The sequence below is a fragment of the Lissotriton helveticus genome, chromosome 5_1 (assembly GCF_964261635.1).
Source record: "Lissotriton helveticus chromosome 5_1, aLisHel1.1, whole genome shotgun sequence".
NCBI classification, from domain to species: Eukaryota; Metazoa; Chordata; class Amphibia; order Caudata; family Salamandridae; genus Lissotriton; species Lissotriton helveticus.
Window position 1 is genome coordinate 579036364 of NC_136065.1, and position 11117 is coordinate 579047480.

An 11117-nucleotide genomic window follows, 5' to 3' on the forward strand; every position below is an offset into this window, starting at 1 on the left:
ATGATTTTAAGTAAACCAAACCTGAGAGAGGGTGTGGACTCTCCATGGAAAGAGGTCTTCACAATGAATGTGTCACAAAAGGGAATGTAGCTATTACAGCTTCAGTTGTTAATAAGCATTGACAAAGAACAGTCCGGTTTTCATGTGATAAAGAATGGAACCCCAGGTATGAACTAACAGATGGCAATAATGATAGTGGTGTTAATGATGTTACTGTTGGCGTTTACTATAATGGTGTTTCATGGAGGCGAGTAAGAAGTAGCAGAGAAGGCTGCCTTTAGCAAGGAGTTGAGGAAGGGGCATTGCCAGACAACACACAGGAACAGCAAGGAGTAGGAGAACCGTTAGCAAGGTGTCTTTACCTAGCGTATCAGAAGGTAATATTCAATGTATTGCCTTAACACAAATCTACCACCATATCATACCCACATCTTTTCCTTTCCAACTTTACATTCCAACTCTAGTCACACTATAGTAACTGGCTCACAGCCATCCATTAGTGGATGGCCCAACAGTCATGCATGCTGAATTTCTCGAAAACCTGGGTTCTTGTATTTTTTCTTCCACTTCTGCATTTTTCCCTTCTTACTAACTGGATCTTTGTTACTCTTGAATTCCTGAAATTCGCCAACGGCGCTAGAAACTTGAGGGTTCTCTTTGGCCCTTTTGTTATGAAGTCTTCATTACAATTACAGCTGTGTCAGCAGGCTTTTCCCTACATAAGGAAAGAACAGCTCACTTACACCATTCAATAAGACCAAAACATTTATCAACTCATTGTGTTCAGTAGTCATTGTTACATTAGCCTTCTGGTAGGCCTCTAGCACTCCTAGTCACCATTGGACAAGGTTTACTACCTGGAGTCTACACCTTGCAGAATCCCAAATCATAAAGGTCCTTTGGACAACTAACCCAAACAGCAGAGCTTTCTTAGGTCACCAGTTAGTTTGCCACAGAGCACTCTCTCTGTGACTCTACAGCTGGATACGGGTTTTAATATCGTATCTGAAGAAAAAGATAAATCTTTGCTATACAGGATGTGCAATTGGCACACCGAAGAACATCAGTTTGGAATCGCTGTGGGAATCACGCTTGTAGGCTAAAAGGATCACTTAAAGCGTTCAGAAATAGATACTAGTCTTATGTTCTAGGGAACAACTTATGAATAAAGGGAAGGCTTGGGTCCTGTACTCCACAGACTGGACCACCCAAATATTGAAATCACAGAAAGGTGTCAAGGGAGGTTTATTTTAATTATTTGCGATAAATCTGAGACCACTAATTCTGAGGTTTTGGAGCATTTATTCTGCTTAGTTTGGATACTTCAAAAAGACATTCATAAATCAATTGGACATGCCTTTTAAAAGGAAGCACCTGATTCCCTCTGTCCATGTGATACCCAGATGGAGAAGTTGTGCAATAGGAATGGTAAACATGGTTACTAAACCTTGTTTATCCTCAATAACTGCTAGAGTGGGCAATTTTTTAGGTCTCGCCTACCCAACACGCATGCGCTTCTTAGGAAAGTGACCTGTAGCCATCGATTGCCTTTTTCAGGCTAAAACGTGCACGCGTTCCATTGCCTTCAATGGCAACGCGTGCACGTAAAGGCGCTTCCCTTGCGGGACAGTGCGCTTTGACAAAATATGTTTGTAATTAACTTACAAACACATGGTGCCCCTGGCTTGCTCCCGCAAGGGAATCGCGCGGGCCCCCTCTTCTCTCCCTCCCCCCCTGCTGCCAGCACTAGGCGCACATGCTCTTTTTCTTGCAGCCATGCTGTCAGTGCTGGGGGTTTCTCATGGTGTGTGCTGCTTCTGCCTGTGGTGGGGATCGCCTGATGATGATTTTTGATGCTGTTCCTTGTGCATTCAATGTAACAGTCGTCAGAATTTGGTAGCATCGTTTTTTTTAATGATGTTGTCCCCCGCCCCCTGCTCTCTCTCTAAAGGTGGCAGCACGGTCTCGGACCACTGCGGGGTGTTGTGACTGTACACATTCTCAGCATGTATGCTGGTTCACAGGGAAGCTTTCGGTGTCTGTATTCATCGATGTATTTTATTGATACGAGATTGAGAAAATTATTATCGGTTTGTGTTCCGGGTCCCCCTAGTCTTAACAGAAAATTCAGTGCTTGCCCAGATGTTGTGTGCATGTCAAAGGAAGAACAGGCCACTCTCTGCTCCAGACATTATTTGCAGCAGCAGAACACATTTACTGCAGAGGTTTTTTTTTGTGGTAAGAATTTCCTGTAAACCTTTCGCTGCCAGCTAGCAAAGCCTTAACACAAACCTGTAACCTATAAAGCATATAATGTAAAACTTCCTGGTTTCCTCAAGACCTAGTTAGCCGTTTGTGTTACCCCGTTCCCCAATTTAGATCTGCATGCGTTTATTTTCATTAGGGTTGCCCATTATCATTTTGTTTCTTCCATCCCAGAACCCCTGTTTTTTTTTCTCTTCCGGATCAAAACTGACACCTGCTTTTGCTGTCGCTTCATTGTGGGGATGCCTCAGCGGCCCTTTATGGAGATCCGCGTCTTTGTCCAAGCCTCGGAGGCAAGCTGGCTGGTGATCGAGTGTCTTTCTACCCAGGTGCCTGCCTTCCTTGCTGCGAGGCGTTAACGAGCAAAGATGCACCATCCAGCTGACTGGGTGTGCGCCCCCCCAGGCCAGTCTGCGGCTTTTTATTTGATAAGGCGATACTTGAAATATTTCTTCGAAACCTGTCCGCTTTGTATTTTTGGGAACTGGTGTACTTTATAGCCAGGCAATTCGTTTAATGAACATTTATTTTCTAGGACCTAGTTTGAGAAAATATGTATATTTTAATGGTGGTGAAAGCTGCTGCCTCCAACATGCTTGCTGTTCTGATGTCCCTGTCTTCAGACTGGCTTTAAATACACTTTCAAGCACGGTATGAATTGGTTCCATAGGCAGTGCATGACAGTGTGCTATTACTTATTGTTGGAGCGGCGTTATTCTAACGAGGTCTCCGTGATATCTGTGTAACGCATTCAGCCTGTCCCTCCATTATTTGCCAGCGTTTTATTACTAAAAGAAACAAAACTACAAGTCCCAGAATGCAATGTTCTTGTAGCGAAAAGGCCAGGACTGCTTGTTAAGTGTTATGACATGATGTGCTTTTGGCACGAATGGGAGAGGTTGCATCTATCTCGATTTCAAACTCTGATTTCCATGCAAAGTTCAGAGCTAAACCCACATTTCCGCCCCTGGAAATAGCCTAACCCTGCTTTCTGTTTGAGTGTTATTGGGGGTGTGGGGTGGGACTGGAGGAGCGCAGCTGGTGGAGAAGCCTTGTCGCTTCCCTCACCAGCCGGAAACACATTTTGAAGGGGTGAACACTCCAGGGCTGAGACGTGGCTCAAGAAAGGCTTCCAGGTAACTCCAGGTCACCTGTGATGCAATGTACCAGTTGTGGGTTTTTCTTTTCCACATTATTTTTAGAGTGCGCGCATGTTTAACTGAACCAAACCAGGACTACAAGTCCCAAAATGCATTAGACGTTGGAACACTGAGAAATACTTAAAATTGCCTCAGTAGCCTTAGCATCTGGTGCCATGCTCTTCAGCCAGTCTGGAGCTGCGGTGTCTAAATGTTTTACTCGCGTTTGTCAGCCTCAGTGGGCCATGGCGTGAGCTTTCACTTGATAAGATGAGGTGAAAGTTAACTGGGAAATAATAAAGCCTGATGCCCCGGGTCTTTAACCATCACTTATTCTAGCCAATAGCTATTTTATTCTAGCCAATAGCTATTGCTTAACAATTGCAGTCTTGGTTCACATTGAATTTAATTAACTGAACTGAATAGTTGAACAATCCTGAAATGAATAAGATGTGAATAGAAAGTTAGGACTGGGAAATATGGGTTCCACTGTAGCATACATGATCTGGTCCAGCTGTCGCAGGATGGGCTACCATGCCACTGCTGCTATGGGAAAACAACACTGGCTTGTTTCCAGTTCTGTCAGCCATGTAGAACTAGTCATTGGGACACTGAAGCTAGCAATACCGCGATGCACATGAAGCATAATAGCCATGTCTGGAAAATGTGCTCCATTAGACAATATCAACTTTTTGTCATCAGCACTGCATGTGTAATAGGAGAAGCGAAACAGCAGGGCTCAGAATGCGAAGTGCCGTTGGCCCACAAACCAGGGCTAGCTAAAGTGGGGTGGTAGGGATCACAGGTGACAGCAGGAAATTTGACAGCTACATGCCCCCTAATTGGTATGCACAGCGTCTTTGCTGCTAGCTTTACTTGAGAAACCAATGAGTGAATGGGCACAAAGCCTAAAATACTCCCTCCCACTCCTGGGTCGGAGCCATGCACTTGAAGTTCAAAGAGAATTGCGGAGCTGATGGGGGAATGAATGTTTTTAAAGTATCTTTGGCACTGTGTAACAGCTGTTTTTTGTTAGCTCTGCATTTATATACATGACTGTACTCACTGTGCATCTCAAGTAATTCATTTGTACGCAAGGTTCAGACAGAACCATCTTAACAGGCATGCATACTGCTGTAGCAAAACTGTCTCCTGCTCGAACACACTTTTTAAGGAAGTAAAAAGCAGCATGCAGAGGCCATATCTGTAAGAAAACTTTAAATGATCTGGTAGTCGGGCTGGCATTAGCTGCCAGCCATTTAGCTAAGTCAGTGCTTGTTTTAGTTTGTCATGGGTTTTGTAAAATGTTATTGTTGGATGAGCTGTTGGCACCTCCCTCCATTTATAACATGTCGAGAAGCAAAACAGTTTTTTGGCCTCGAAGCATTTGTTTGGCAGTGAAGGGAACGACTGTCTGTGGATGTGCTTTTTTTTTGTTTTTTTTTTTTTTAAATGGCGATTGCCATAACGCACAGTGAAAATGGACAATGGGTGAAGTGGGCTGACCCAGTGCTGTAGCTGGTTTTAGAAATGCTAATGACAAAACAATAGACTGACCCATTGCCCCTTGATGTAGTCTGTGAAAGAAATATGTGAATGACAGCCAATGGATGAAGGGGGCTGGCTGTAAGATCATAAGTAAACATATTATAAATATAATTTAGTAAAATCAAAAGGTCTTTGGTAATGCCAGAGTTAAAAGTTGTTTAATGCTTTTTTTGTAATCTAGTTGCCAATCATGCCGTGGTTAACACTACTTTTCCCTCTGAAGCTTTTAGCTCATTTTGTATTATCTCTGAAACCTATCAATGCTGGAGTATAAAAGGTGTACCTCTTTATTCCGACTAAGACTGGTTCTTTATAACAAGCTCCCATTTAACCTTATTTATTTTTTGCTGTTACTGATTACTTTTATGTTGTGAACATAATTTATCCGTTTCCTGTGCCTAGTTCAAAACTACCACATGAAAAACTTGACATTTGTTTCTCAGTGCTTGTTTGAACTGTGTCTGTTAATGTTTGGATTTCACCATGTGTTGGTGTCCAATGGTTTGTAGTTGGTGGCATACCTGCTCTATGCTGCTTCTTAGGCGATCATTGTATCTCACTATGCCTCAGTTCCTGTCTTTGCAATCATTGTGAGCATAATCCAACCGCTCGGTCAAAGCCTGGACATTTACGTTTTACAACTGTATAAACTGACAAGTTGTGTCAGTGAACAGGTTATAGGTCTGATTATCAAAGCTATTAATACATGTAAGTTTGGCGAACACACGCAAAGTTAAGTTTGCTTACATTCAGAATTTCATGTGGACAAATATACTCTCTGGGGGTGCAAGTAGACGATAACTGGTAGTTACAGGGCTTGAATCCTCTGTGAGGTTGTGTATACTCCACAACTGACGGTTTTATGTAACCAACTCCTCTCCAACCTGTTCCCACCCCAGAAAAGGTGGTAAAACGTCTTCCAGTGTGGGGTGGGCCTCCCCTCAACCCCTCTCAAAAAAATGTTGGGGATGCACGGAAAAAAAGGGGCATATTACCAAGGATGGCGATATTGAATTATTGCCGCTTTAGCGGCCATTTTCGGCCGCTAAGCAACGATAATTCCATCACCCTATTACCAAGCTGTCGCTAACACCAGTTAGCGACAGCTTTTAGGTGATAACGAGCGGTTTGGGGCCCGCTTTGCAGGTCAGCGATATTTATCGCAAATGACATGCAAAGTGGGCGTACCCAACCGGTTAGCGACTGAAAGCAGTCACTAACCTCGCTATCGCCTATTACCAAGAAAGGCGAAGCGATGGAAATATTCGCACTAAGCGCGAATATCGCCAAACGCTAACGCCTGCAAATAACAGTTCTTAGCCATGTTATCTAATGGGAGGTGGATAACATGGCTAACAGCATTTGCACGCTAATGCGTGAACACCGCTGGTTTTCCAGCGATATTCACGCTAACGCCTGCAATATTATCACTTTTGAGATAAACGTTGGTAATAGGACGTTATCTCAGCGATAATATTGGGCGAAGCACGGCGTTAAAAAAACTAACGGTAAGCTCAGTTAGCGATAAATATCGCTAACTGTTGGTAATATGCCCCAAAGTTTTTAAGAAGTAGATTTGTGCTTACTTGGCAGTTTCACATGAGGAGATATAAAGATAAAGAGTAAACCTAGAACCTTGCAACTGCGGCAGGTTTCTACGCCTACCTCTGTAAAGTCCTAAATCTGCCCCCTTGCTATGTCATAGACTTGCCGGTCACTTCACATAAATACAGGCGCCCAATAATTTTCTTTTTATTCGTTGCCCATAATGGCGTGACGCTCACTCTCCATTATTTTTTCTAAAATATTTGCATGCATTAAACAAATTTCAATAAATGATGCCTTAGAAAAATCATATTTAATGTTAATGTTGTTCTTTAGAATTGCACAATTGTTTACGCATATCTGTCACTTTTGTCCATTTTTGTCTGTATTTTTTTTCCAAGTTGCAGATTTTTTCGGTACATTTTATTTGAGATACATCAATGGAAAACCAGGCCTGCTTTCTTAACATGTTTTTAAACAGTACCAGGGTGCAATAAAAATGGCCATAAATTGTTACATTTTGCAAACATGTACACATATTTATATTGGAATCACTGCCAGTTGTTTAAACTAAGCTTTCAGCTCACTACATTTTGGTAATGCGATCATCCCAACAGTGAAGATATGCATTTAACTTTACTGTGCTACCGCAAACTGGCAGCCAAGAGGTTTGAACCTACTTGTTCGATTTACTCTTACCTGAGATGTTATTCCTGTAGGCAGCAGTTTATTTAAGGACAAAAGAGCTAGGTCAGGAGTGATACTTTTTCCCCAGAGGTGGTGTCTTGAGACCAAGAGAAAGGCCAAAGATAATTTTAACAAGCATTGGCATAGCCAACAGGTCTCGCCTATGGGACCTTATAAGTGTTTAGTTATCCAACACTATATACTTGGTGCAACTACGTCAACTGTTGCATGGTTAAAAACGTATAAGGTCCCAAAGGCGAGACCTACTGGCTATGCCAATGCTTGTTTTTTGCGTAATTGCTGTTTGAACTATTTATGAAGCACTTTAGATCGTAGAGCCACACATGTTTTTATAGAATGCATAAGGATATATTTTTGTTTTTATAGTAGCGTTGATTTGTATGGATAGTGTAGCGTTTGAAATTATCTAGGAACTTTTTATCATTTTAGTGCCCGTTATCTTTAAATTATAAAACTGAATTATATATTGATTTCATATGGTTTTAACGCAATGTGCTGGTTATACGTTTATTATAATGTGTCCTTGTTATACTGCAAAACTCAGGTGTTTATGCTTTATGGGGTTTGACTCTGAACACATTTGTTTTGGCAAGGCAGACGTCACCAATAACAGCGCTTCATCAATTATACCAAGAAGAGCAGCAACGTGATAGTAAGTAAACCAGGCGTTAAATACCCCTGCTTGGTAACAAAGCAGAGTATAAACCACCAAATATAATTTCCAAATGTAAGGAGACGGGGAATATTGCATAACTGTAAAAAAACGAGCATGTAAAAAAAAACACAGAAGCATATAAACTTTGTGGGGTGCTTCATCTTGCAGTAAGGGAACAATGCCTTCAACAGGTAATCTAAACTACAGCCAGTTTGTTAGGTCAAGGCGCCCAGCATGCAAGTCATCAGCTGTGCAGTCACCTTGCAGTCCCCGCGGGCACCGGCCACACTCTACAAATCCGCCAATGACGAAGGCGGAAGTGTTGACATCCAAGATAGCGCCCACTACCAGGACTACGTGAAACCAGAGGTGGGGTCAGAGCTGTGTAAACAGAGATACTCATAAAACGTGGTACGTAATAAAAGGGTCCACCCCAACCTAAGTATAAATCCACTTACTTCCAGGTGGGCGACACCGCGGGACTCAGCAGCTGGTACTTGACTAGCTTCGCCACTCTAGCTATTTTGAAAAACACCCAATCCCGCCAGAAGGCGCGCGCGCTGCCTCACGGGAGGGCTGCTAGGCCTATGTCGTACAGATCCCCGGTTGCTATGGGCACTGTCAAGGTTCACTATAGTCGTAGCCACACGTGATGTAGAAAAATGACTAAAAGAAGTCCAACCTACCAAACGATGTGGAAACATATTGAGCATCAGGGCACTGTCAGGTTTCACTATTCGTAGCCACACGTGATGTAGAAAAAAAATGACTAAAAGAAGTCCAACCTACCAAACGATGTGGAAACAAATTGAGCATCCAGAACATAAATTAGCTCAACGTAATCTAATCATCAACATTTGTTTTTTATAAAATTATGTGTCAGCTACGGTGTTATAATAAATCACGTGGGGGCTCGTACGAATAGCCCCTTTGGTAAAAGTGGTGGTAATTTGCACACCACTTGTACTAAATTGAATGGTATATTGTAAACCGACCTATTCATAAATGCCAATTGGCCCGATTCATGCGGAAAACTCCAGATTTTTAAGTCAAAAGGTGCTTCATTTTTTTTCATTTACAATGCCAATAGTTATAACTTTCGCAAATGTGACACCTATAGCATTTGTAATGCAATATGTGTTGTATTTACGTGACTTAGATTTATTGATATTACAAATAACAATGTCTTTTACATTTTTTTTTATAATGAATACTTAAATAAAAGTTATTGTAATTTATAATGGCAATAGCTTACACTTTTGTAAATAACTTTTGTGAAGATTATGTTCAGTGTGTTTTATTGTGAAGAAAATCCAACAACAGAAGTGAAATTATAACATATTTTTGTGACATTTGTAATAAAGCTTGAAACATTGAGCGAACATATTTGAACCAGTTGTTGAATGGTTGCACAGATTGATGCTGTGGTGGCGCTGAGTGATGTGGCGGTGGTGACGAGTGATGCTGTGGCGTTCAGTGATGCTGTGGTAGCGCATAATGATGTTGTGGTGCTCCTGAGTGATGCTGTGGTGGTGCTGAGTGATGCTGTGGTGATGCGATAGATAGAGTGAGTGCGATAGATAGATAGAGGGAGGGCGATAGATAGAGGGAGGGCAATAGATAGATAGAGGGAGTGCGATAGATAGATAGAGTGAGGGCGATAGATAGATAGAGGGAGGGCGATAGATAGAGTGAGGGCGATAGATAGATAGAGGGAGGGCCATAGATAGAGTGAGGGAGGGCCATAGATAGAGTGAGGGCGATAGATAGATAGATAGATAGATAGATAGATAGATAGATAGATAGATAGATAGATAGATAGTGATGGGGATAGATAGATAGACAGATAGAGTGAGGGAGATAGATAGATAGATAGATAGATAGATAGATAGATAGATAGATAGATAGATAGATAGATAGATAGATAGATAGATAGATAGATAGATAGATAGATAGGTAGGTAGGTAGGTAGATAGATAGATAGACAGACAGACAGACAGACAGACAGACAGACAGACAGACAGACAGACAGACAGACAGACAGATAGATAGATAGATAGATAGATAGATAGATAGATAGATAGATAGATAGATAGATAGATAGATCGAATGATGGCGTTAGATAGAGTGAGTGCGATAGTTGTTATGCTATGCTATGTTTTGTTGTGTTTTGTTATGATATGCCATGCTATGCTTTGTTTTGTTATGCCATGCTATGTTATGCTATGCTATGGTTTGTTTTGTTATGCTGTGCTTTGTTATGCTATGCTATGTTTTGTTTTTCTATTCTATGTTTTGTTATGCTATGTTCTGTTGTGTTTTGTTATGCTATGCTATGTTTTGTTGTGTTATGCTATGATTTGCTTTATTTTGTTATGCTATGCTATGTTTTGTAATGCTATGCTATGTTTTGTTATGCTATGCTATGTTGTGTTTTGTTATGCTAGCTATGTTTTATGTTATGCTATGTTTTGTTTTGTTATGCTGTGCTTTGTAATTCTATGCTGTTTTGTTTTGCTATGTTTTGTTATGCTATGTTTCGTTGTGTTTTGTTATGCTATGTTTTGTTATGCTATGCTATGTTTTGTTGTGTTATGCTATGCTTTGCTTTATTTTGTTATGCTATGCTATGTTTTGTTATGCTATCCTGTGCTGTTTTGTTATGTTTTGTTATGATATGCCATGCTATGCTTTGTTTTGTTATGCTATGCTATGTTTTGTTATGCTATGCTTTGTTTTGCTATTCTATGTTATGCTATGCTATATTGTGTTGTGCTATGTTTTGTTGTGTTTTGTTATGCTATGCTGCGCTGATTTGTCGTGCGATATGCAATGCTATGCTTTGTTATGCTATGCTATGTTTTGTTGTGTTTTTATGCTATGCTGTTGTGTTGTGTTTTGTTAAGCTATGCTTTGTTATGCTAGGTTTTGTTTTGTTATGCTATGTTTTATTATGATATGCTATGTTTTGTTATGCTATGCTATGCTTTGTTTGTTATGCTATGCTATGTTATGCTATCCTATGTTTTGTTATGCTATGCTATGTTTTATTATGCTATGCTATGTTTTGTTGTGTTTTGTTATGCTATGCTATGTTTTGTTATGCTTTGCTTTGTTTTTTTATGCTATGCTATGTTTTGTGATGCTATGCTATGTTTTGTTATGCTATGCTATGATTTGTTTTGTTATGCTATGCTATGTTTTGTTGTGTTTTGTTATGCTATGTTTTGTTATGCTATTCTATGTTTTGTTATGCT

The 11117-nt window shown here is 40.8% G+C and overlaps 1 protein-coding gene across 2 annotated transcripts in view; it reads right to left on the reverse strand.

Annotated features, from left to right (window-relative positions):
• KIF20B (kinesin family member 20B) overlaps positions 1 to 8483 on the reverse strand; it is a 608549-nt gene extending 600066 nt beyond the window's left edge. For both annotated transcript variants that reach the window (XM_078642920.1, XM_078642919.1), the window contains exon 1: positions 8319 to 8483. The gene's annotated coding sequence lies outside the window, so the exon portion shown is untranslated. The remainder of the gene's footprint in view (positions 1 to 8318) is intronic.
• Positions 8484 to 11117: the final 2634 nt, after the last annotated feature.